This window comes from Tupaia chinensis, unplaced genomic scaffold (genome assembly GCF_000334495.1).
Source record: "Tupaia chinensis unplaced genomic scaffold, TupChi_1.0 Scaffold000272_1, whole genome shotgun sequence".
Classification (NCBI taxonomy): domain Eukaryota; kingdom Metazoa; phylum Chordata; class Mammalia; order Scandentia; family Tupaiidae; genus Tupaia; species Tupaia belangeri.
Genome location: NW_006159754.1, coordinates 5,598,510 through 5,623,284, shown reverse-complemented (window position 1 = coordinate 5,623,284; position 24,775 = coordinate 5,598,510). Strand labels below are relative to the sequence as shown.

Sequence of the window (24,775 nt, the reverse complement as noted above, 5' to 3'; positions counted from 1 at the left end):
AGGGAGCTGGACATTCTCACATGGTCAGCCACGGTTCAAGTCCCGGACCTAGCGGCTTGCTTTCTCACTCTCTCTCTCTCTCTTTCTCTCTCTCTCTCTCGCTGTTTAAACTAGAAAATAATAACAATAAAGTTAAATAAAATAATTATTAAAAAATAAAATAAATAAACAAGTAGGAAAAAGATGAGTTCACAACTGAGTTGTTTTCTTCCAACCATAAAGTCAAATAACGGTTTCTTCTCTTTGTGGTTGTCCTTATTCCTTTATAATTATGTCTTTAATTTCTATGTACAATGCATGATTGTTCATGAGGTCACAGGAGAGCTCACTGATGTTAACAGAAAAAGATCTGAGCAAAGCCCAAAGCAAAAGTTAAAAATAAATGTGGAAACAATGTTAAGAACTGGAGCGTAGTTGGGAGCCAATGAGAACTAACCTCAAATTTCACCCATTTCTATATAATGACTTTTACAGACGCTAGTTAATGATTTTCACTTCTGCATTTTTCACGAGCTCTGGAATTCATCAGATCTGGAAGAAACTGTTTCAATAGTTCCCAGAGAATTTCTGGCCTACCATATTCAGGAAGTTATGGGAGTCTCATGAGAAATCCTGTTCTTGCAATAGTTATGGTCAGTTTGGTAAACTCTAAAGAGTTGAATTAGGGTCAGCCATAGCTACAATGAATTAATTGCCCACTAAGTGCCAGACATGCCAAGTGCTGTACATATATCATACCATTTATGTCTCTGACAAGCCTATTAAATAGTAGTACTATCCCCGTTTTCTAATGAGAACACTGAAGCCCATTTAACTTACCTCAAAGTCACACAGTTTATAACGGGTAGAATTGGAACTAAAATCCAGTTCTTAAAGAGTATATTCATAACTGTCAGTTAACACTGCCCCCTCCCCTCTCATATCTGAGTGTTTATTTAAACTGTGAGAAGAGCGAGCATCTAAAATTGTATGTACATGTTTTCAAGTTAACCTCAGACGAATTGGGAGATGACAGATGAATTTGGAAAATATTCTCTATTATCATTAGTGTCTTCTGCAGCATCATTTAAAATTTAGGTGATACGTGATACAATATTAATATCTATAGGGAAGGACAGCACAGAAGCCATAGCTACCAGCTGCAAAGGATATAAGATATCAAGGATAAAGATAACAATTTTAATCCATAGAAGATATTCACGGTACATTACATTAAAATTGCACAAATCACAGGAGGTTAAATATCTACAGGCATCACTTTTTTTTAGGATGCTGGATCTGCCTTGGGTTAAGCATCTTTAAGATTCTATTATCAGGACCAGCAGTGGCGTGGTGGTTAAGGATGCTGGACTCCCATATGGCCGACCATGGTTGGAGTCCTGGACCTGGTGGCTTGCTTTCTCACTTTCCTTCTCTCTTACTCTCTCTCACTCTGTCCCTCTTTGGTCTAATTAAAATTAATTAATTAATTACTCTATTATCTCTTTCCTTGACCCTTACCCTTGCCATCATGTTTCTACATTAAAAAAAAAAATTACCCAATAAGTATTTCTTAAATAAAAATATAAATGTTAGTATATTTCTAATTCAAAACTGAATTCATAAACAGAATCAAAATATTTTCTGTGTATAAGTAATGGATTCAAAGGCAGAGTAGAAGATTCCATAGCCTCTGATTTTATATACCAAATTCTGGCACTTTTTTTTCTTACACTTCTAAAAATGGAAAAGCAAAATATCTTTTATTTAGTTTTTTTTTTTTTTTTCAATCTGTGCACTATTTCACTAGCTCTTTGTGCGGGTCAAATATTTTCCCACACACCCATTGCTTTGATCTCACACTGTTCATGACTACAGAGGCTGATTTCCACTTGTCCTTCATCACAGAGATGACCTTGGAGTTCCTGGCAAGTGGTCTAGTTCATTTTTGTAACAACCATTTATCGAGGGCTTTCTCTATGCCAAGCAGCATGGTCCTGGCTGGAGGTATAATTACAGAAAAGACATGTGTCCTCTCCTACGGGCACTTACGGGTCCTTGGATGAACTTGTCCTGCTTCACTAACTCTTCTTATATCCTAATTGCCGCACTCTCTGCAAACCAAATCTTCTCTGCTGCCTCTTAGGTTCAGTTACCCCTAGTTAAGCCCAGAAGCATTAGCTAGGAGCAATGTCTGAACACTTCAAATGGAGTGTCCTCTACCATATCCCTCTGGAATGAATGTTCCCCTGAAACTTCCTTCTCATGAGCCTCAGCTCCTCATCACAGCACCCTGAGTCAGATGTGCTCTTGTAATTGCTTTAGTTGTCCACTGCTGGCATCTATGTGAGATTATTCTCTTTAGTGGAAGGTAGCAGACAATAGTAAACGAACCTTCCAAAAGGAGCAGGTTTGGTACTTTTCTGACTTGAGAGCTGATAATTGCTATTTTATAAGAGAAGAGGTGGTAGTTAAGAATGAGGTCTTGGAGTCAGGTTGCATGGGTTCAATTCCTGACTGATCTCTAGCTATGACCCAGGGCTGGTTATTTTGATTTTTCTGCCTTCACTATTCTCTTTTTTTTTAGACTACAAGCCTAATGGTGCCTACATGTCAGAGTTATTAGGAGGATTCAATGGGATACTGCATGTAATGGATTTAGAAGAGCACAGATAACATGCTCAATAATATTATCTATTACTAAAAGTATTTCTTATTCTTTGATGACCTCAGGGAAGATTGATATGAAATTAGCCAAGGATGTAATAATGTACTGTGCAGTAATTTGCTATTTATTTAATAGACATTCATTACAACTATATTTATAAAAATTGTCTAATGAGTGAAAAAAGCTTATGACATAACAAGTAGAAAAAAATGATTAACAAAATTATATATATAATACTTGCTGAATTCTTAAAAACAGTATGCACAGGAGAAAATGCATCATTTATTTCATCAGTTAACTCTTGGCAATGACACTTTGGGTAATCTATTTATCTGTATTTAAGCTATTATTTTTTCAGCACTGAGCTTATCCATTTTAAATATGAATAAAATGTATTTTTTAAATTGACATAAAAAACCCCAGAGGTTTCTTTGTTTTTAGTTTTGCTGTAGGACAGGATGAACTCATTAGAGAGGAACAGAGAAAGAAAGTGAGAAATCGCCCCTCCCCACCCTCTGAGGGAACGGTCACACCACAATCCCTTCTGCTTCTTTCTTCTTTGGGGATTTTGGGCACATGCACCCGGTGTGTTTTTCAAGCTGTTAGGCCCCAGGACTCATTGGCACTAGTTGGCCATGTGATACAGTCCTTAACCAACACACCACCAGCTGGCCCAACCCCAATATTTTATAAAATGCCCTGGTATATTAAAATTTCGTGGGGGATTTTAATTATTTTAAGTTACTAAGGGAATTCTATAATGTTTCAGGGCAGGGACTGCCTGTTCTTAATTACCTCCCTCACTTAATAGAACACTTTGTACTCTGAACATTTGTTTTATGATTGTTAGCATACCTACAGATTAGTTTACTAAATATTCTGACTTTTAAATTTTAGAATTTCAGGCAGAACAAAGGGGAAAATGAAGAGTTCTGTATTACACATGTGAACATGTGTGTCTTCTCCTAGTTCTTTCTAAACTTGGTTCCTTTTTTTTAAGAGTCTTTTCCTGGTTCTTTCTAAACTTGGTTCCTTTTTTTTAAGTTTTTTTTTTTTTTTAGAGTTATTTATTTTCATTTTATTCATTTCTTGTTATTCTTTAATTTGACCAGAGAGAGAGAGAGAGAGAGAGAAAGCAAGCCTACCAGGTCTGAGACTTGAACCATGGTCAGCCATGTGGGAGTCCAGTGCCTTAACCATCATGCCACTTGTCAGCCCCAATTATTTACTCTCTAATGAGATTATAAGGCCTTATAAAAATTAGTGCACTGCATTTCATGTATTTTTGCAGAAATAGTAGAAGATTTAAGGGCAACAAAAGAGAAACCTTAAAGTATTAAAGGAGATAAATGTGAGGAATTGAGACCATAAAGCCATAGCAAAAAGCCTGAGACTGGTTATTGGTAGCATGTGGAACAGTAGGGGGCTGTGCAATTTTCTAGGCAAAGGGGTTTCCTTGGAGAGTGAGAAGGGCCAGATTCTACTCTTGGACCTAGAAAGTTGAGGTGAAAATGACTTGGTCTGCTTTCATACAGCTTCTCAAGAGTAAACTCAAGTCTTGTCTTTGCCACCTACTTAAGAAAATCCAAGATGACTCTTCAAAGTTCTAGGAAGAGTGGATTCTGAAGATAGCAAAGAAGCTGCAAAATCATTGCTGGCTTTAGTTCCACCAGAAGCCCAGAGGCCATGTTTGGTTTCTCCTCTTTCTTCCAGTAACAGAGACTATAAAGCCCAAAGGGTGGTTTTTCTGGGACCATCACTATTCTGATGTAACCCACAGCATTGTTTCTAAATTCTCCCATCCAGTGTTCTCTTTTCCTATGCTTGATTTCAAGCTCAAATTCAGAAGTTGTGAAGATATATAAAGAAAAAAGAAAGAAAGCAACATTGATAGAAGAAAACTCAAATTTTGGCAGGACAGAATGGAACAATAGATTTTCTCAACAACAAAGGCAGAGCCTCTGGAGATAATCCTGAAGACTTTACTAAGTTGAACCTTTTCCCCTATTTTTGAAGACATCTTCCCTCCTAAAGTGACTTTTTTTTTTTTTTCTCCTTCTGGTTTATCCTCACCATCATCAACATCATGATCATCATCGTTACTCTATAATGCCATGTAGTAAGCAAGTCGCCTTCCTATGTTTCATAATAATATGGTTCATACATTAGTCTGTCTAATCCTCACAAAAAACCCTATGCAAGAGCTAGTGGTATCTTTTAACAGATGAAAAAAGATCAAACATCAGAGGTTAAGTGATGTTCCCAACTGGTAACCCAAACATGACTCACAGTGTTCTATATTCTAACTCTTGTTCATCTATCCTAGAATTGCCATGCACTATTGTGTCATTTGTGGCAAATGACAGAACTTTAGGACTTACTTAATCCTCATTAAAGCATGTCCTATGTTATTTAAGTCTTCCTGTGAGGACCTTGATACTCTACTTCTCAATGCTTATAAAACTCAAAAGTTGAAGCAAAATAAAAATAATTCTGACAGACAGTTGTTGCTTGGGTTAAAGAGACTATTTTAATCTATTCACACTATCCTAAAGTGGCAGACTTGGCAATATTCTACTCTGAAGCCTTTCTTGATATATTTTCCATAAATATACAGTTTCTCCAGTGCTTCAACTTTAGTAGCAAAAGAGAAAAAATGTTATTTTAGGCCCAGAAGCAAAGACTACGAAGGTTATTAGGAAAAAAAAAAAAGTATTGTCATATTTCTCCAAATCTTAAATTGGTCCAGTAAACATTTCCAGTTCCCAGAGTCCATGTTGGTTTTAATCAAAGAACTGCAAACCCTGTTTTCAACTCAAAAAGACCTTCTTTACCCTTATAACACCCTTGGTGTCAGATACTGAAAACACAGAACTATCAAGTGTCAACATTTTGTAGAGAGGGGTCAAATTAGCTTTTCCTCTTGAGAATTTGTGCCAGCTTTTCCTATTACTGGCTCTGGCACTCAAAAGAAAGCAGAGCTGTTTGTTATTCTTTAGACCTGGGTGAGGAAGAACTAAGCTCTGTTGCTCTCGGGGAATGGTAATATGACTCAATGGCAAAAGTGAAGAAAGGTAAAATTCCAACTTTGGAAAGATTATTCCCCTCCTCCCCCTTTTATGCTGATTCATTCAGTATAATACAATAAATCTCAGAAGGTCGTTGTCTCAGTTCATTTGACTGCTATAACAAAATGCCTTAGAATGGGTAATATATAAACATTATGAATTTATTGTTCACAGTTCAGGAGGCTGGAAATTCAAGATGAAGACACCAGCAGATTTGTTGATTCAAAGATGGTATTTCACTGCTGTGTCCAGAAATGTCAAAGAGTAAACTCCAATAATTTCTTTTTTTTTTTTTTTAATTTGCTATAGGATGCATGTGCTTGCTGGGGAGAAAGAGAAAGAAAGTGAGAAATCACACACACACATGCACACACACACACATGGGATAGCCTTGCTTTAAATCCCTTCTCTTCCAGTCTCCTCATGGGATTTGGGCACCAATGAACATATATGGTGTGATTTTCAAGCTGCCAGTTCTGGGGCTCAAATTGTGCAGTTAGCCATGTGGGATCCAACTACCTTAACCTCCTTGCTGTCTGCTGGCCCCTGAGTTATCTTTTATAAGAAAACTAACCACATTCATGAGGATAGATTCCTCATGACCTCATCATTTATTTCCCAGAGTCCTCACCTCTTAGTACCTCCACATTAGTGATAAAGTTTTTATGTATGAATTTGGGTATGACACAAACATTCAGACCATAGTTGTTGTAAAAAGAATCCATGAAAATATGTCAATTTGAGAATTACTAAAATGTATTTTCATAGGATTTCATGTTTTTGATTCAAGTGTTTATTGAGCACCTAATCACATTCCTCTGGAAAGCCTTTCTTAGTACCTATCCCAAGACTGTGTAAGGTGATCATGCTATGTACTTCAATGGCAGCCAACATTTATCTTGATCATAGTAGTCATTCAAAAAATATTTAGTGAAGGCCTTCTAAGTGGCAGACATGTGAAGGTCTTCTAAGTGTCTGAGATTCAACATCTTCTCTTCTAGGCTATAAGAAAGACTAAAAAAAATGTATATGAATTGAAATTATATTGGCTAGCTCTTTAAAACAAAAGGGGCAAGTATAGACACAGAGAAAGATAGTAAGTGGTGGACAGTCTATTCTATCTTGGAATTAAACAAGTCTAGAGGTTTTTGAATCATGTCAAAAACTTCTTTGAATCTTGACTTAAGATTCAGTCAATGTCCTCCAAAGGAAAATATAACTGGTCTAGTTTGAGTGATGGCCTCAGAGATGGCTAGAGAGACCTGGGCTGATGATCACACAGACTTAGCATATGCCCCAGTGGGGTGGAGATGAGAATGTGATGCCAGGTCAAAGAGAAGCAGATATAGGTAACCACAACCTGGCAAATCAGCATTATGCATGGCACCATAATATAAAAACATTTTATATCTAAATTCTGGAATTTAAAAGGGAAATCCTTACTTTATATTTTTTCCAGAAGGATTACCTCCCTTCTGCTATCTGACTAATACCACTTACCTTTCGCCTTCATTCAAGAGAAGTCTGGAGATAAATGGATAGATACTTGGTGATATGTGATGCTACACAAGGGAGACCCCCCCCCATAGGAGGTGTTTCTCCACTTTTCTACTCTCTCTGTCTCTCTCTCTAATTTTTTTTTAAAGAGTAGTTTTGAAATCATAGTAAAATTAAGAGGAAGGCACAGAGATTTCTCATCCTCATCCCTCTACACAAACATAACTTCCTCTATTATCCACATCCACATGCGTATTACATTTGTTGCAATTGATGAACCTACATTGACACATCATAATCACCCAAGGTCTATAGTTTACGTCCAGGTTTGATCCTGGTGTATGATGTATAGGTGTAAACAAATGCATGATGGAGTGTATCCATCATTATAGTACAATTCAGAGTATTTTAAATGTCCTAAAACTCCACTGGGCTTCATGTATTCATTCCTCTCTCCCTGCAACCCCTGGCAATTACCAATTTTACAACTGCCATAGATAGGCCTTTTACAGAAGATACTTGGAATCATAAAACATACTGATTTTCAGACTGGCTTCTTTCACTTACTAAGGATGTGAGTTTCTTCCACACCTTTTCATGGCTTGATAGTCCATTTCTTCTTAGCACTGAATATTATTCCCATGTCTGGATGTATCACATTTTATTTATCCATTCATCTGCTGAAGGATGTTCGTTGCTGCCATGTTTTGGCGATTATAAATAAAGCTGCTATAAACATCCATGTGCAGGATTTGGTGTGGACATAGCATTTCAACTCCTTTGGGTAAATATCAAGGAATGGAATTGCTAGATTGTGTGGTAAGAGTGTGTTTACTTTGGAGGAATTGCCAAACAGCTTTCCACACTGGCTATACCACTTTGCATTCCCACCAACAATGAATGAGAGTTCCTGTTATTTTACATCCTCACTAGCATTTAGTGTTTTCAGTGTTTCATATTTTCGCCATTATGACAGGTGTGTGATGGCACCTCATTTCTATTTTAATTTTTTTTTCCTAATGATCTGTGATGTGGAGCACCTTTTCATATGCTTTTTGCCATCTATACATCTTCTAGGCAAGGTGTCTGTTGAAGTCTTTGGCCCATTGTTTAAATAGATTGTGTGCTTTCTTATCGATGAGCTTTAAAAGATTTTTGTGTAGGGAACCAGCAGTTAGTGTAATGGCTATGTCGCTGGACTCCCACGTAGTCGACCGCGGGTCATGTCCCGGATCCAGTGGCTTAAAACTCACACCGGGTGCGTGTGCGTGTGTGCCCAAGATCCTGAGAGGAGAATGGAGGAGAAGAGATTGCTGCGTGGCCATCCCGGGTGATTTCTCGCTTTCTGTCTCTATGTCTCTCTCTGTCTGTCTGGCGAGTGCACGCGCCCTATAGCAAAAACCTCTCCCCCCAAAAAGAAAAGTTTTTTGTGTATTTTAGATAACTGTTTTTTATCAGATAGGTCATCTGCATATATTTTCTCCCAGTCTATGGCTTGTCTTCTCATTATCTTGACACTGTCTTTCACACAACAGAAGTTTCAAATTTTAAGAAGTCCAGCTTATCTATTATTTATTTTACAGATGATGCCTTTGGTTCTGTATTTAAAAAGTCATTGCCATGACCAATGTCATTTACAGTCTCTCTAACATCATCTTCTAGTTTTAAAATGGTTTTGCAACTTATTAATCTATGATCCAGTTTGAGTTGGTTTTTGTAAAAAGTGTAAGGTCTATGTCTAGATGTTTTTTCATGCACAAGAATGTCCAGCTGTTTCAGCACCCCTTGATGCAAAGACTGTCTTTACTTCATTGTATTGCTTTTAGTTCTTTCTCAAAGATTAGCTGACTATCATTATGTGGGCCTGTGTTTGGACTTTGTGTTCTATTCCATTGATCTGTTTGTTTATTTATTTTTCACCAGTATCATACCATCTTTATTACTGCAGACTTATTTTACTGTAGTCTTTAGGTTGGGTAGTGTCAGTCCTCCAATTTTGTTCTTTAATAAGGCATTGGCTGAATCCTTCACCTTCCCCCATCAACTTTACCATTAGTTTGTTTATTGATATCCACCAAATAATTTGCTTAGATTTTTATTGCAATTGAATTAAACTTGTAGATCAGTTTGAAAGAATTCACATTTGATGACATTAAATTTCCCACTCATGAACATGGAATATTTCTTCATTATATTTAGTTGTTCTTTGATATATTTCTTATTTTATTTTATTTTATATTTTATTTGTACATGAGAAGGAGAGAGAAAGACATGCACTCTCAGAAGGGCGTGCTTTGATTCCCTTCTTCAGCCTTCCCATTCAGTCAGGATCATGGACATGCACGCCCAGTATACCTAGGTTGACTATGGCACCAAACCCCAGAACTTCCATATGGGACAGCGTCACTTGAGAAACACATCACCACTATGCCACCTAGCCAGCTCCCCTTTGTATCTTTCATCGGTTGTATAGTTTCCCTCATATCATTCTTACACAAATTTTGTTAGATTTGTATTCAAGTATTTTGTTTTCAGAGGTGCTAGTGTAAATAGTATTGTGTTTTTAATTTCAAATTTCCTTTGTTCATTTCTGGCATACTGAAAAATGATAGACTTTAACATATTTACTTTATATCCTGTGGTATTTCTATGAGAGCTTACTATATATAACTACAGAGGGTTTTTTGTTTGTTTGTAATAAATTCTTTGGGATAATCATGTCATCTGCAAACAAAAGCAGTTTTATTCCTTTTCAATTTGTATAACCTTTATTTCCTTTTTTTGTTTTATTGCATTTGCTAGTACTTCTAGTATAAAGTTGAAAAGAATAATGTCTTGCTCTTGAACTCAATAAGAAAGCTTCTATTTTCTCTGCATTATGTAAATTATTAGCTCTAGGCATTTGTATATATTCTCCCTCACATTTAGAATGTTTCCCTGTATTCTTAATTGGCTGAGGTTTTTGTTTGTTTATTTGTTTTGCTTTGTTTTTTTAATCATGGAAGGGTGTTAGAATTTTTCAAATGCTTTTCTGGTATCTATTGATATCATCATGTGACTATTTTCCCTTTAACTTGCTGATGTGATGGACTACATTAAATGATTTTTTTCTGTGCTCAATCAATCTTGTGCATCTGGAATATGTCCTGCTTCATGGTAGCATCAATTTCTATTTTTTTAATTTCTTTTTTATACATTGTTGAATTTGATTTGCTAATACTTTACTGAGGACTTTTGCATCTAACTTTTGGAAAATATTGGTTTGTAGTTTCTAAATATTTCTTGTAATGTCTTTGTCTTTTTTTAGTATTAAGATAATACTAGAGTCCTAAAGTGAGTTAGAATGTATTGGCTCTACTTCTGTATTTCGAAAGAGGTTGTAGTGAATTGGCACAATTTCTTCCTGAGCGTTTGGTAGAATTTACCAGTAAATCTATTTAGCCTGGTGCCTTCTATTTTGGAAGGTTGTTAATTATTGATTCAACTTGTTTAATATAGACTTATTCAGAGTGTTTACTTTTTCTGTGAGTTTTTGTAAATTCTATCTTTCAAAGAATTAGTTTATCTAAGTTATCAAATTTGTATAAAAGAACTGTACATAATATTATATTTCTTTATTATCCTTTTTCTATTCTTAGGCTCTATAATGATATCCTTTCTTTCCCTTCTGATATTAGTATTTTGCATCTTATTAGTATCTTTTTTCTTAGTTCCCCTGGCTAAAGGCTTATTGATTTTATTGATCTTTTCCAAAAACCAGCTTTCAGTTTTGTTGATTTTCTCTATTGATTTCTTATTTTAAATTTTATTGATTTCTGTTCTAATTCTTATTAACTTTTCCTTTAGCTTTCTTTGGATTTAAATTGCTCTTTCATTCCTAGTTTCCTAAGCTATAAACATACATCATTGAATTTAGATCTCTCTTCTTTTCTAATGTGTGCATTTAATACTGTATATTTCCTTTGAACTGCTTTTATGGCATCCCACAAATTTTGATGAGTTGTGTTTTCAGTTCCATTTAGTTCAAAATAGTTTCATATTTTCTTGAGTTTTTTTTTGACTCACATATTGTTTAGAAATATTTTGTTTAATCTCTAAGCACTTGGGGATTTTACAGTTATCTCTCTGTAATTGATTTATAGTTAATTTCCACTGTGGTCTGAAAGCAGTCATTGTATGATTTATATTCATTTAAATTTCTTAAGATGTGTTTTATGGCCCAAAATGTCATCTATCTTCATGAGTGTTTCACGTAAGCTTGAGAAGAATGTGTATTCTGCTGTGGTTGGATGAAGTAGTCTATAGATGTCAATTATATCCAGTTGATTAATGATGTTGATAAGTTCAACTATATTTTTACTGATTTTCTGCCCACTGGATATATTTATTTCTGATAGAGATGTTGAAGTCTCCACCTATAATAATACATTCATCTAGTTCTCTTTGGAGTGCTAGCAGTGTTTTTGTCACATGTTTGGATAGATGCCCTCTTTTAGATACATATATATTAAGGATTGTTATGTCGTTTTCAAACTGATCATTTTTATCATTGTAAAATGCCTTTTTAAATTTCTGATAACTTTTTTGCTTTGAGATTTGCTCTATCTGAAATTAATATAGCTGTTCTCATTTTCCTTTTCTTTTTAGAAGTTTATTTTTTTCCATGACAGAGAGAGAGAGAGAGACCTCCTCCAACATACTCCCCACGTGGTTATCCACCCTCAACTTTAGCCAGCCTGATGTGTACAGGGAGAACCTGTGACATGAGTTGGTGCATTTAGATCATTGCACTCAAAGTGATTATTGATAGTTTGATTAATATCCACCATATTTGTTACTATTTTGTCTTCATTGCTTCTTTTGCTTATTGTCATTTTTATCTTCTACCTGCCCCTCTTTTTCTACTTTTTGTGGGGTTTTTTAGAATTATTTTACTTAGCTTTATTTATTTATTTATTTATTTTAATTTGGCTAGAGAGAAACAGAGAGAGAGAGAGAAAGCAAACCGCCAGGTCCAGGATTTGAACCATGGTCAGCCATGTGGGAGTCCAGCGGCCTTAACCACCACACCACCTGCCAGCCCCCTCTACTTTTTGTGTTTTTAAAATAATTATTTATTTTAATTTATTGTTATTATTATTTTATCATTTCTATTTTTAATTTACTTACACATGTGCTTATCAGAGAGAGACACAGAGAGAGAGAGAGAAAGTGGGAAGCAAGCTGCCAGGTCCAGGACTTGAACTGCAGTGGACTATGTGGGAATCCAGCACCTCAGCCAGCACACCATCTGCTGGCTCCCCATTTGTGGTTTTAATTGAGCACTTTTTTCTTCTTTTTAATTTTATTTTGCCAGAAGGCACTTGCACTCATGGGGGAAGGAGGGACAAGGAAAGTAAAACGCTCTCCTCCCACTCCCATGGGCCATGATCACACTGCAATCCTTTCTCCTCCATTTCTCCTTTTGGAATTTTGCTCATACACACACATGTACCTGGTGTGTTTTCTTTTTTAATACACATATTTACTATTTACTATTTATATACTTTTCAATCTTTCAGTTTCTGCTATAGAATGCAGATAGTTGGCATATATTGAGCATGACGTACAAAGTCTATCTTTCACAGTCTGGGCTGCTTCACTTAGCATTAAGTCTTCTGTAGTTGTCCACTCTGTATCAAATGTTTGGGTCTATTTTTTTTTAATGGCTGAGTAGCATTTCATAGAGTACATATGCCATATTTTTTCAATCTACTCATCTATTTTTGGACCTTTGGGTTGATTTTCTGTCCTAGCAATTGTAAATAATGCTGTAATAAAGATGGATGTACAAGTGTTTTTCTGACTGAGGGTTTTCCTATCCTTTGGGTAAATACCTAAGAGTGGAATTACTGGGTCATTTGGCAGTTCTATTTGTGGTTACTGAGGAATCTCTGTATCATGCTCCACAGTGGTTGTACTAATTTACATTCCCCCAACTGTGGAGGAGAGTTTAAATGGAGCATTTTTATAGATCTACTTTTTTCTTCCTCCTAAGCATATCAATTATTTTTTCTTTTTGACTTTATAAGTGGTTGCAATAAACATTTACAACTAATCTAAGTCCACTTTCAAATAGCACAGTATCACTTCACTGGATAGAATGAGTAATTTATAAAATAAAAATCATTCTGATTTCTTCCTCCCATCTCTTGCATCATTGCGCTCATTTATTTGAGTCATATATAAACATACATAAGCATATATAATCAAAGGCATTGTTGGTATTGCATTTTGAACAAGTAGATCTGTTAGATCAATTAAAAATAAGTAGAAGTGTTTTTCTTTTTCTTTTTTTTTTTTTTTTACCTTTATAAGCCCACCTCACTTAACAGCTGAGTTCTGCTCATACAACCAGATTGGTAAATGAATTGGTCAATAAACAAGAGCTTACCAGCTGATGTCTTGTGATGAGTCATAGAACCATAGGTATGTATGGTTTAATAGATATCACATAACACTACTCTAGAATAATATAATTCTATTCATACAGAAAATATACATTAGATAAACACCAGAAAGTGATAAGATAAACAATGACACACTAATATAAATGTGGTATAATTGTATTTATTTATTTGAATAATGAAAGAGTCTACAGGAAACTCCAACTTGGTAACTGTAAGTGAAATATGTAGTCTTGTGTGATTGCATTTCATGTAGTGAATATTAACCCACAAACACTTCATGTAGTGAATATTAACCCACTGTGGGAATGACTCAATAACTGAGAAAGAGGATTGATTCCCTTCGCTGGAGAACTGGTCATAAGTCTGAGGGGGTCATTAAACATGTAGGTTGTTAAGTGAGGACTGACCGTACTTAACCCTTCATTGCTTTCTTCATGTATTCCAAGTTTCTGCCCTAGATCATTTTCCTTCCCTTGGGTAAACTTTTAACAGTTTGTGTAACAATTTTTCACTGATAACAAATTACTTTAAATTTTGTTTGTCAGAGGAAATATTTATTTCTTTTTCATTTTTGAAGGATAATTTCCCTGAGTACAGAGTTCCGGGCTGGTGGTGTTGGTTTTGTTTGCTTGTTTTTCTCAGCACTATATAATCTACTCCACTTCCTTCTTCCTTATATGGCTTCTGAGAAAAAGTCAGATGTAATTTTCTTTTCTAGAAGTAAAATCCTCCCTTCACCAGTTACTTCTTGTTCTTCTCCTTCTTTCCCTTTTTTAAAATTTGCCTTAGGCATGTACACATGTCAAAGAGAGAGGAAGAGGAAGTAGGAAAGTACCCCCAACCCCAGTGGAGATGTCGTAATGCTTTCAGGATTTTGGGCACACACACACACATACACACGTGCCCAGTATATTCTACAAGCTATTAAGTCTGGAGGTCTGGAAATGCATAGTTGACCAACTGGCTAGCCCCTACTGGTTTCTTTTAGAATTTTTCCTTACCTTTTATTTTCTCTAGTTCGAACATGATAATGTCTAGGTTTAGTTTTTTGTGCATTTATCCTGTTTAGTGTACCTCCGAGTTTCCTGGATCTATCGTTTGGTGTCTGTTATTTATTTGGAGCACATTTTTAGTCATTATTATCTCAAATATTTCTTTTCTTTCTGATACTCGCCGTTATGCATTATTCCCTATAGAGCTTGGATATTCTGCACTGTCGTTTTTATCAACCCTCTTTCTCTTTGCTCTTCAGTTTCTGAAGCACTTATTGTCATATCTTCAAGCTTAGAGAGTTTTTCCTTAGTCTTGCCAAATCTAATAATGAACCTATCAGAGGCATCAGTTATTTCTGTTACAGTGGTTTTGGTATCTACTATTTCTTTTTCATTCTGTTAGAATGTTTATCTCTCTTCTTCCATTATCCATCTCTTTTGCATGTTGTCTACTATTTTTTTTTCATTAAAGACATTGTCATAGCAATCAGTTTTAAAATGTTTCTAGTCTTAATACAGTATTCCTACCATATGTGGCCAGGCCTGAGGCTTAGTTGGTCTCTTCAAATTGTGCTTTTGCCTTTTAGTGTGCCTTATAGTTTTCGTTGAGAAACAAACAGCAGGTACTGGGTTAAAGAAATTGTGGTCAGTAGGCTGCTAGTATTGTGGTCATAAGGTTGAGGCGGGGGGAAGCGTTCTGTAGTCCTATGGTAGTGCTCAGTTGTTCTTGAGGCTGTACATTTGGCCTGGAGCTTCACATGTATTCCACAAGCTTTCCCCATTTAGATGGAAGGAAGAGGTTGGGGGGCTGGAGTTAGATTTTTTCTTTCTCCCATATGAAAGACTAGAGTCATCTGGGCTTGGATATTTCCTTTTTCCCAGATCAATTAGGCTGTGATAATATCCCCTGCTGGTTAGACTCCAGTTGACTTGTTTCTCCTGAGTAGAGGCCTGGTTAAAAAGAATTTAGTATGCTAGTGTCTTTTCTCTTTTCTTTTCTGTTTTTCTTTTCTTTTCTTTTTTAATAAAATCTGCTAGAGGGCACATGCATTCATCAGAGAGAGACAGAATGAGAAAGGAAAGTGAGAAAGCACCCTCCAATGGGGCATCGTCATACTGCAATTTCTTCTCTTCCATTTCTCCCTCCTTTCTGGATTTTGGGCATGCATATACAAGTATCTGGTGTGTTTTTAAAGCCACCAGGTTTAAAACTCAAACTACGCAGTTGACCATGTGGGACCCAGCCTCCTTAACCACCACACCACGGACTGACTCTTCAGTGTATTTGGAATGGTTCCTTTTTTCTCTCCTTTCAGAAGCACAAGGGCATGTTTCCCTAGTATTTAGTGAGGATACCCTAGTAAGCTTCTGAAAGTAAACCTCTCAGTATTTTAGGACTTTCTTTATGACAGGATTCCTCTGGAGCAGAATCCTATATCCATCCCTCTCCCTGAGATCCAAGGAGCATTATTGACTTTTCACTTGTTCAGTTTTTTCACTTGTTAGGACAGAGCCATGACTTCCAAGGTCCTTACATGTGCAACCAGAAACCAGAAATCAGATGATTCCTTTTTTTTTTTTTCCTTGTGAAAGAGAAAATGCCATCACCTGGGATCTTGGGACCTCAGTGTTCCCCAAGTTTCAGCCAGCTCCAGATTATAGGTACCTGTGTGTTTGGCACACTCAGGGAGGTCTTCAGATGCAAACTCTGACCCATTTCAGTGGGTCAGCCTTGCAGAGCGTTGCTTCTCAGAGCATGGCTTCCCAGAACATACTCTTTTATGAAAGAAAACCCAACAATGTTTTAATAAAATAATTACTATCATGATTTTTTTTTGGGGGGGAGGAGAGGTTTTTGCTATAGGGCACGTGTGCTCGCCAGACAGACAGAGAAAGACAGAGAGACAGAAAGCAAGAAATCACCCCCCAGGGGGGATGACTATGCCACAATCCCTTCTCCTCCATTCTCCTCTCGGGATCTTGGGCATGCACGCACACATCCCCTGCGTGAGTTTTAAGTCACCGGGTCCGGGACGTGAACCACGGTTGACTACGTGGGAGTCCAATGACATAGCCATTATGTTAACTGCTGGTCCCATAATTTTATTATTTTTTTAGAGAGATTTTTGTTATAGGGTGTATGTGCTTACCAGAGAGACAGAAAGCAAGAAATTGGCCCCCAAAGAGAATGGTCTTACCACAGTTGTTTCTCTTCCATTCTCCTCTCAGGATTTTTGGCACACACGCACACGTGCCCAGTGTAAGTTTTAAGCTGTGGGGTCCGGTACTTGAACTGCAGTCAGCCATGGAGGAGTCCAGCAATGCAACCATTATCACATCTTATGGTCCTGAGTACCACCTACTCTTTCACCAGATTCTTTACCTGCTCACTGCTAATCCTCACTCCAACTTCATCCAATATTTATCCATATGTTAGATATTAGAAAGCCAAAGCTTTAGGAGAAAAAGTGGATATCCATTATTATTTTTCTTTTATTGCCTCTCCTCTCCTTGAGAGTGTTTTTCATTTTTCATTTAGAGAACTTTTACTGTGTAGACATGTGATTCAGACACATGAATCTTCCTCTGGCTCTACAAGTGGGTCCCTGACCTGGCTTTAGCAAAGTAGTCAATGCATCCTCTTTATTACAGGATTAGCTCAGAGATGACATCCGATTCAATTCAGAGGAACTAGAACCAATCAACATTTGCCTCAAGAAAATTTTTGGAAACAATTGGGAATATAGTTGTCTTTCCCTGGGAATTGTTCAACCGTAGAATGCAAGTCTGGAGTTGCTAGAAATAATTTTTTGCTACCACAAAGAGACATATTGTGAGATTGAGAATAAAGCCAACAGAGAGGAAAAAAAAGGGCTGAGAAAAAGAGCCAAAGATTCTTTTATCTTATGTTAAATTATTGTATTTTAATTTAAAATAAAAGTTGCCAGAGGGGACATGTGCTTGACAGAGACAGAGAAAGAAAGAGGGAAAGTAAGAAAGCAACTCCATGGGGAATGATTATGCCAAATGTTGGTGATGTACGCCATGGGCCTGGTTTGTTTCTCAAACCTTGGATCTGGGACTCAAACTGCATGGGTCGGCCATGTGAGATCCAGCCAACGTAACCACAACGCCAGGGGCTAGCCTTTTTAAAAAATTATTACTTCTTCTTTTCATAAAAAGGGTACGTGAGTGTGCAGGAAAGAAAGAGGATGAGGGAGAAAGCACCCTCCAGGGGGGCCTGGACATGCTAATATCCCTTTTCCTCTAATTTTCCATTCTTTCAGGATCCTGGGCATGTGCATGCATGCCCTGCATGTTTCTCAAGCTGCTGGAGCTAGACCTGGGACAAAACCCTGGTCAGCCACGTGGGATCTGGCTTCCTCTGCATAGTACTTAACTGCTGTATATAGGTGGGGCCTTGAACCACAGATTCCTAGAATCACTATTTGTAAGATAATGATGCAGTCCTTTGAGCTCCAGATTTGTGCAGAAACCAGGTTAACATGGAATCCTATCACTTCACACAGAACATTCTGACTAGTCGGGAAGCGCTATCCTTCTGTGTTCCGAGGCTAAGTATCAGGAGTTGGAATTTGAAGCTCTTGCTTAGACCAAACTCCTTCCTGTTTTAGGTAGAGAACTTTCCTCTATATTGTCACCGACAGCTAGAGAATAAAGAAAAGGAGAGAACTGTACAAAAGCAACTTTTTAAAAAGCATATTTCAATAAACCAGTTCATTTTTTTGGAAAAGTTTATTCCTTTATTTTTTGAGAGATACATATAAAAAAAAGAGAGAGAGAATCTTTAAAGGAGCTTTCTGCACTGATATTCTCCATCCCTGGACTCCATGAGAAATCTGAAGGCATGGGAACCAGTAGTTAGCATAATGACTATGTTGCTGGACTCCCACGTAGTCGACCTCAGTTCGTGTCCCGGACCTGGTGGCTTAAAAACTCACGCCGGGCGTGTGTGCGTGCGTGCCCAAGATCCCAAGAGGAGAATGGAGGAGAAGGGATTGTGGCGTGATCATCCCCCCTGGGGGGTGATTTCTCGCTTTCTGTCTCTATGTCTCTCTCTGTTCGGTGAGCGCACGCGCCTTGTAGCAAAAACCTCCCCCCGCCCAAAAAGCAAAACCCCCCCCCCCCCAAAAAAAAAAAAAAATTAAAAAAAAAAAAAAAAAGAAATCTGAAGGCCTGAAGGAGATGCAGGGACACTACGCCATGCTGGCCTCACTGGTGTGTTTTTGAAGCCAGCAGGACTGGAATTTAAACTAAAGTCAATCAAGTGGGATCTGGTTTCCAGTACACAGGGTTTAACCACTGTGCGGCAGGGCCAGCCCGACAATTTTCTTTTATATAGATAAAAATTTGGATATCAACGACAAATATTGATATAGATCTAGATAAAGGACATGAATATGTGTGTACATGTGTGTGTGTCTGCATGTCCTGGGCTGCCCTATGAAATACCTATATATATTTTTTGAGAGCTTTTTGCTATAGGGCACATGTGCTTGCCAGAAAGACAGAGAGAGACAGAGACAGAAAGCGAGAAATCACCTCCCAGATGAAATGGCCATGCCACAATCCCTTCTCCTCCATTCTCCTTTCAGGATCTTGGGCACACACACACACGCGCCCAGCATGAGTTTAAGCCACTGGGTCTAGAACTCAAACTGTGGTCGACTACATGGGAGTCCAGCAACATAGCCATTACGCTAACTACTGGTCCCAAAAAATATTTTACATTATGGTTATAGAAAAAAATGTTCTAAGCCAATGAGCCAGACAGAGTAGTAATCAGCAACCAAAAATAATTTATTAGCAAAATATCTAGTTTATGCGAACATTGCTATATGAATCATCATTATAAACATAAATTTGATCTTGCTGTGAAAATTACAGTGAATAAAAACTTCCATAAGTTCTGAGCACCTTTTCAACGTACTTCAAAGTTGGCCACCATGTGATTCTTTCTGTGAAGTAACCCTTATCCATTATTGTTCTCTGTGCCATACTCTTCTCTCTCACCTTTACCCAGTGACACCACTGCCTCCATTCCGTGTTCAAACCCACCTCCATCACAAAACCATAAGGAGCTTAGTCCTAAAGGAAAGTTGGCTTACATGTTACTTGATTAAAATATTGTAAACTCACTACTAAAATACTACATGTGTATTGTAGACCGTTTGGGAAATACAGAGAAAAAAGTAGAAAGAAAGAAAGAAAAAGAAAGTCACTCATAGTAATTTGGAAGTAGCCGTTGTTATTACCATTTTGGGTAGGTAGACATCACCCTCCTGAAACAGAATAATTTTCGTTTAAGATGCTAAAGAGGAGTCATAATAATTTCCCTAAATCATTCTCATTGAGGCTTAAATAAAATATAACCCAAGTGGGCACAAAACTTCAAAACTTAAAAATTGTTAATTATCACACTGGAGTTTAAAGATAAGAACTAAAAAACTACTTCTGATTAAAAGACACTAATAACTAAACATAGTAACTTACTGGTTTCATTAATAGTCTGCGCCAGTTCCTCCTGCATTCACAAAGCCCGTGTTCAGAGTATCACGATAATGTTTTGGGTTGACGGAAATATGATACACACAGTGGTGAAACCTGATGAGGAAGGATTGAAAAATCTGTGAAAACAAAACATGTGGCAAGTGTTAGACTAAATCCTTGAGAGAAAAACAGGAATGAATGTGCAACCCTGGTTCAAATTTCAACACTCTTTTCCCTCCTATCCCTGCCAACCATTTTTCTAAATAAATTAATAATAAAGGTTGCAAGAGTAACAAGTGCTTTGCTGAAATGCTGTCATATTTCTCTCCCTCTATTTGAACATCATGGAAAGTAAATCTGAGCTTATGAATATTAAGCTTCATGGCCTGGTTTACTATCTCATCCCTGCGTTTCCACATTTCAGGGCCAGGCTAGGAGCAGCCATGAACTGTCAAAGGTAGCTTTGCCCTCAGGCAAGGAACCGAAGGGTTGTTGTAACAGAACGAGGATTTACCCCACTGGGAATGAGTAAAGGAAAAGGACGTTAGCTTGTGTTAAAGAAAGAAAGAAAAAAAATCTGTCTAGGAGTTGAAATAAAAAATAAAACTTTTTCAGCTATCTTTGTTGTTTGAGGTAGAAGCAAGGCCCTGCTGAAGTTAGCGCTTTCACAGTTTTCATCCGGTTGCCTTTCAGAAACGGTGTCGACCATAAGCAGTAGCATCCGGTGGTCTCTGTGGTCTTTTCCGAAAAATGTCTTTTGTTATCATGGGTCATGAAAACTTGTCATAAAAATTGAACAAAACACTCAGTGTTTAAGAAATTAAAATTCCATCTTGGGCTTTCCTGGGAGGAAGAGTGAAAAAGTAACTTCGTGCTTCAGCAGCTATGACCCCTAGAGACCTGGAAAATGACCAAAAAAAATGGAAAGAAAATCATTTTAGATCCTGCTAAGAAAGTTCTGTAAGAATGGGGCAGAGCCAGCTTTTGGTTGAACTTCTACCAAAACTAACAAAAACCTGTGATAAGGACAAAACAAACCAAGCATCTAAGATGGCCACGAAGGTTAATACCCTGTACTTAGTTATCCGCCTTGTTTTCTGTGGGCCCTGCAATAAACTGTGTTTTATTGCGGGCCAATCAATTGTCCTGGAAGTCCCTACCTAGCCAGCCTCTTTGCGGAAAAAGAACAGACGCCAGCCTCTGCTGAACTCTTAACCATTAAGCTGAACCATTTGAAATTGTTAGTAGTAAGGAGGGGGCACGTTAGCTATGTCATGGCTTTTGTTCCTACAGTCTTGCTTTGAGATGAGCACTTCTCTCCCCAGAAAGCTATGAGAAAGGAGGGCAGTGAGGTCATGCTAATTTGCCTAGATCAGGGTCAATTGTTTTGTTCATATCAGAGTTGGGTTCAGACAAGGTCTGACCCTAAAGCCGGTGAAAAATTAGTTTATCAGGAAGCCAAGTTATAAAGACATTCTCGAAACGTTTCCTTGGAGGGTTAAAATTAAGTGAGCCACTAAGCCACTAAGCCAGGTAAGATGAAGAGAGGGGTCTATTCCACTTGCAAAAAAGAAAGAAAAAAAGAAAAAATGGAGGAAAGCAAAATATAAAAGATCAGGATGAAAAATTAATTAAAGTAGTGAAGGACAGTTAGCTGTGTACAGCAAGCCATCTAACCAGACAAAATAAAAGCAATAACTTGCCTAAATATAGCCTAGCAAGATATGGTATTGGTGCAGTATTTCTTAGAATACAAAAGGAAATTCAGAAACTCAAGAAAGCACAGATTGTCCATGTTTTGAAGAAGTCTTGAAACTCTCTATTGTAAAATAACATGTTAGAAACCTGTAATGGTGTCTCACAGATCAGACCCAAATCATGATTCTAAGACCTTTTGGTGGTGGTGGTTGTTAGCTGTGGGAAATGAATCCATGACACAAGTTTCCTGACTTCACTTATTCATGTGTAGATATACCCAGGTCATGCCTTTTTCCCCCTCAGGTATTTGTCCTGCTCTCCAGACTTAAAGGAATTCATTCAACCAGTTTGGTTTTTTTTATGAGTAGTTTCTTCATTCTGAGGTTTAGAACAAATATACTGAAAAACAGATTTTTTTCCATCTTTGAGTGAACCTTACGTTTCTGTATAATCTGCATTAAACTTTCTTGTGTGTTTGTTCTAGAGGACACTTGAGCTTCCAGAGAGAGACAGACAGAGAGAGAAGGAGAGAAAAAAACAACCTCTGTTGGGTAATGGTCACACCGCCGTCCCTTCTCCTCCATCTCTCCCTCCTTTTTGAATTTTGGACATGAACATATGTACTCCAGGTCTGGGCCTTGAATTGTGCAATCAGTCATGGGGGATCCGGCTGCCTAATCCACCAGGCCAGCTCTAAACTTCTATTTTGTAAAGAAACAGTCACTAAAATATGTTTACTGTATCTCTGCATAATTTATATAGGCTACTTGAGTAAAATGTGTCCAATTTATCACTTAAGAGATGGTACATTCTACTCAGAACTATCAAGAAGTAAGTCAGCCAGGGCCCATGTATTATCTAATGGACTCTGAAGTTAAAATGAATATATATATATATATATATTTTGAGAGGTTTTTTTTGCTATAAGTCATGTGCACTCGCCAGAAACACAGAGAGACAGAAAGCAAGAAATCACCCCCCAAGGGGGATGGCCATGCTGCAATCCTTTCTCCTCCATTCTCCTCTTGGGATGGACACATACATGTACCTGGCATGAGTTTAAGCCACTGGGTCCAGGACTTGAACCATGGCTGACTACATTGGAGTCCAGCAACATAGCCATTATGCTATCTGCTGGTCCCAAAATGAATAACATTTTAAAAACACACAATTTTTTTTTACATGAAATGACCTCTGCATTATTTAAAAGCATTATTTTATTTAATTTTATTTGTTATTTTTATCATTATTATTTTCCTGTTTGATCAGAGAGAGAGAAAGTGAGAAAGCAAGCCACTAGGTCCGAGACTTGGACCGTGGTTGGCCATGTGGGAGTCCAGCACCTTTAACCACCATGCCAAAGGGAAGCCTACTTTTGCTGTCTCAACGCCGAAGCACGTTGGTGTCATTGGTCTCAGACATCACTTTGCCATCCACCAGCCTGAGGATGATGGTCTTTTGGATGGTCTGCATGGAGTGGCTGCTGTCCAGGGCATCACTGAGACTGAAGTCCTCATGTCTTCCAGCAGGCCTCGGTAGGTGGCAATCTCAGCCTCCAGTTTGACCTTGATGTCAGGGCCTCGTACTCCTGGGTTTGGCGCTGCCCCTCTGCCCGGGTCTATGCCAGCTCAGACTCCAGATGTAGCAGGACTCTACTGCGCTGCTCCATCCACATGGAGTAGTGGCCCTGCACCTCCCTCAGGCCTTCAGATTTCTCATGGAGTCCAAGTTGATCTCCTGGGCTAGGTCCTATGAGTGTCGATCCTGCAGCTCCGACCGGCTGACTGTGTGGTGACCACTGTGGTGCTCTCCTCAATCTGCTGGAACCAGTATTTGTCAAGCTCTTCTTGGTTCTTCTGAGCCAGCTCATCATATTGGGCCTGGATGTCTGCCATGAGCTTGTTGAGGTCTAGAGATTTGGGAGTATCTGCTTCCATAGTCAAGCCAGGTCTGGCAATCTGGGCTTGGAGGCCATTTATTGCTCCTCATGGTTCTTCTTCATGAAGAGCAGCTCCTCCTTGGGAGCCCTGATCTCTGTCTCTAGCTGCAGCAGAGTGGCATTGGTGTCATCAATGACCTTGCTGAGTCCATGGATATGGCTCTCTACAAACCGAGGCATGGCCAGCTCTGTCTCATCGTTGATTCTGAGGTCACTAGCAGAACCATACTCACAGAGTTTGCAAAGATCTGTGCCCTCAGCTCCTCAATGGCCTTGAAGTAATGCCCCCAGCCTCTGACCTGGGGCCCCTTTTCCAGGTGTTCCCAGATTTTGCTCTCCAGCCTCTGGTTATCGGTCTCCTTTCCTCACTCTGCCCAGGTAGGAGGTCAGGCTGTCGTTCAGGTCTTGCATGGCCGTCTTCTCACCCTGGGTCCTCCCCAATCCCCCCAGTTCTCTCCCATCTCCGCCACCAGGCCTCTGGCCCCCCAGCCACCCCGGACGCTCCTGGTGCATGAAGCAGATTCAGGAGCCTGAGCCGCCAGCACCTGCATAGACGCTGGTGGTGCTGCTCACTGTTCGCACCCGGTGGCTGGGCACCTGGACGGAGCCCAGGGTCCGGTAGTTGGTAGAGCAGGTGGTGGAGCGGGTGGTCAATCAGCTCATGCTGTCGGAGGAGAAAAGCAAGAAGCTGAGAATTTGGTTCAAACCACCAAAACACACCATTTTTACTTTTTTCAGTTTTTAAATTGTCACAGGGTGTGTGTACTTGCCAGAGAAAGAGGAAGAAAACACTTCACAATGGCTTGTGGTCACTCTGTTTTCCCTTCTCCATTTCTTCACCCTGTTGGGATTTGGGGCATGCACGCAATGCGACCTGCATGTTCTCCAAGCTGCGACTGCCGGAATTCAAACCTCCATAGACCATGTAGGGTCTGGCTTTCTTAACCACTAGGCTGCTGGGCTGGCCCAACTTT

At 38.5% G+C, this 24,775-nt stretch overlaps 1 pseudogene; it reads right to left on the bottom strand.

Moving 5' to 3' along the window:
• Nucleotides 1-23,245: 23,245 nt before the first annotated feature.
• On the bottom strand, nucleotides 23,246-24,464 carry LOC102477702 (keratin, type I cytoskeletal 18 pseudogene; annotated as a pseudogene).
• Nucleotides 24,465-24,775: the final 311 nt, after the last annotated feature.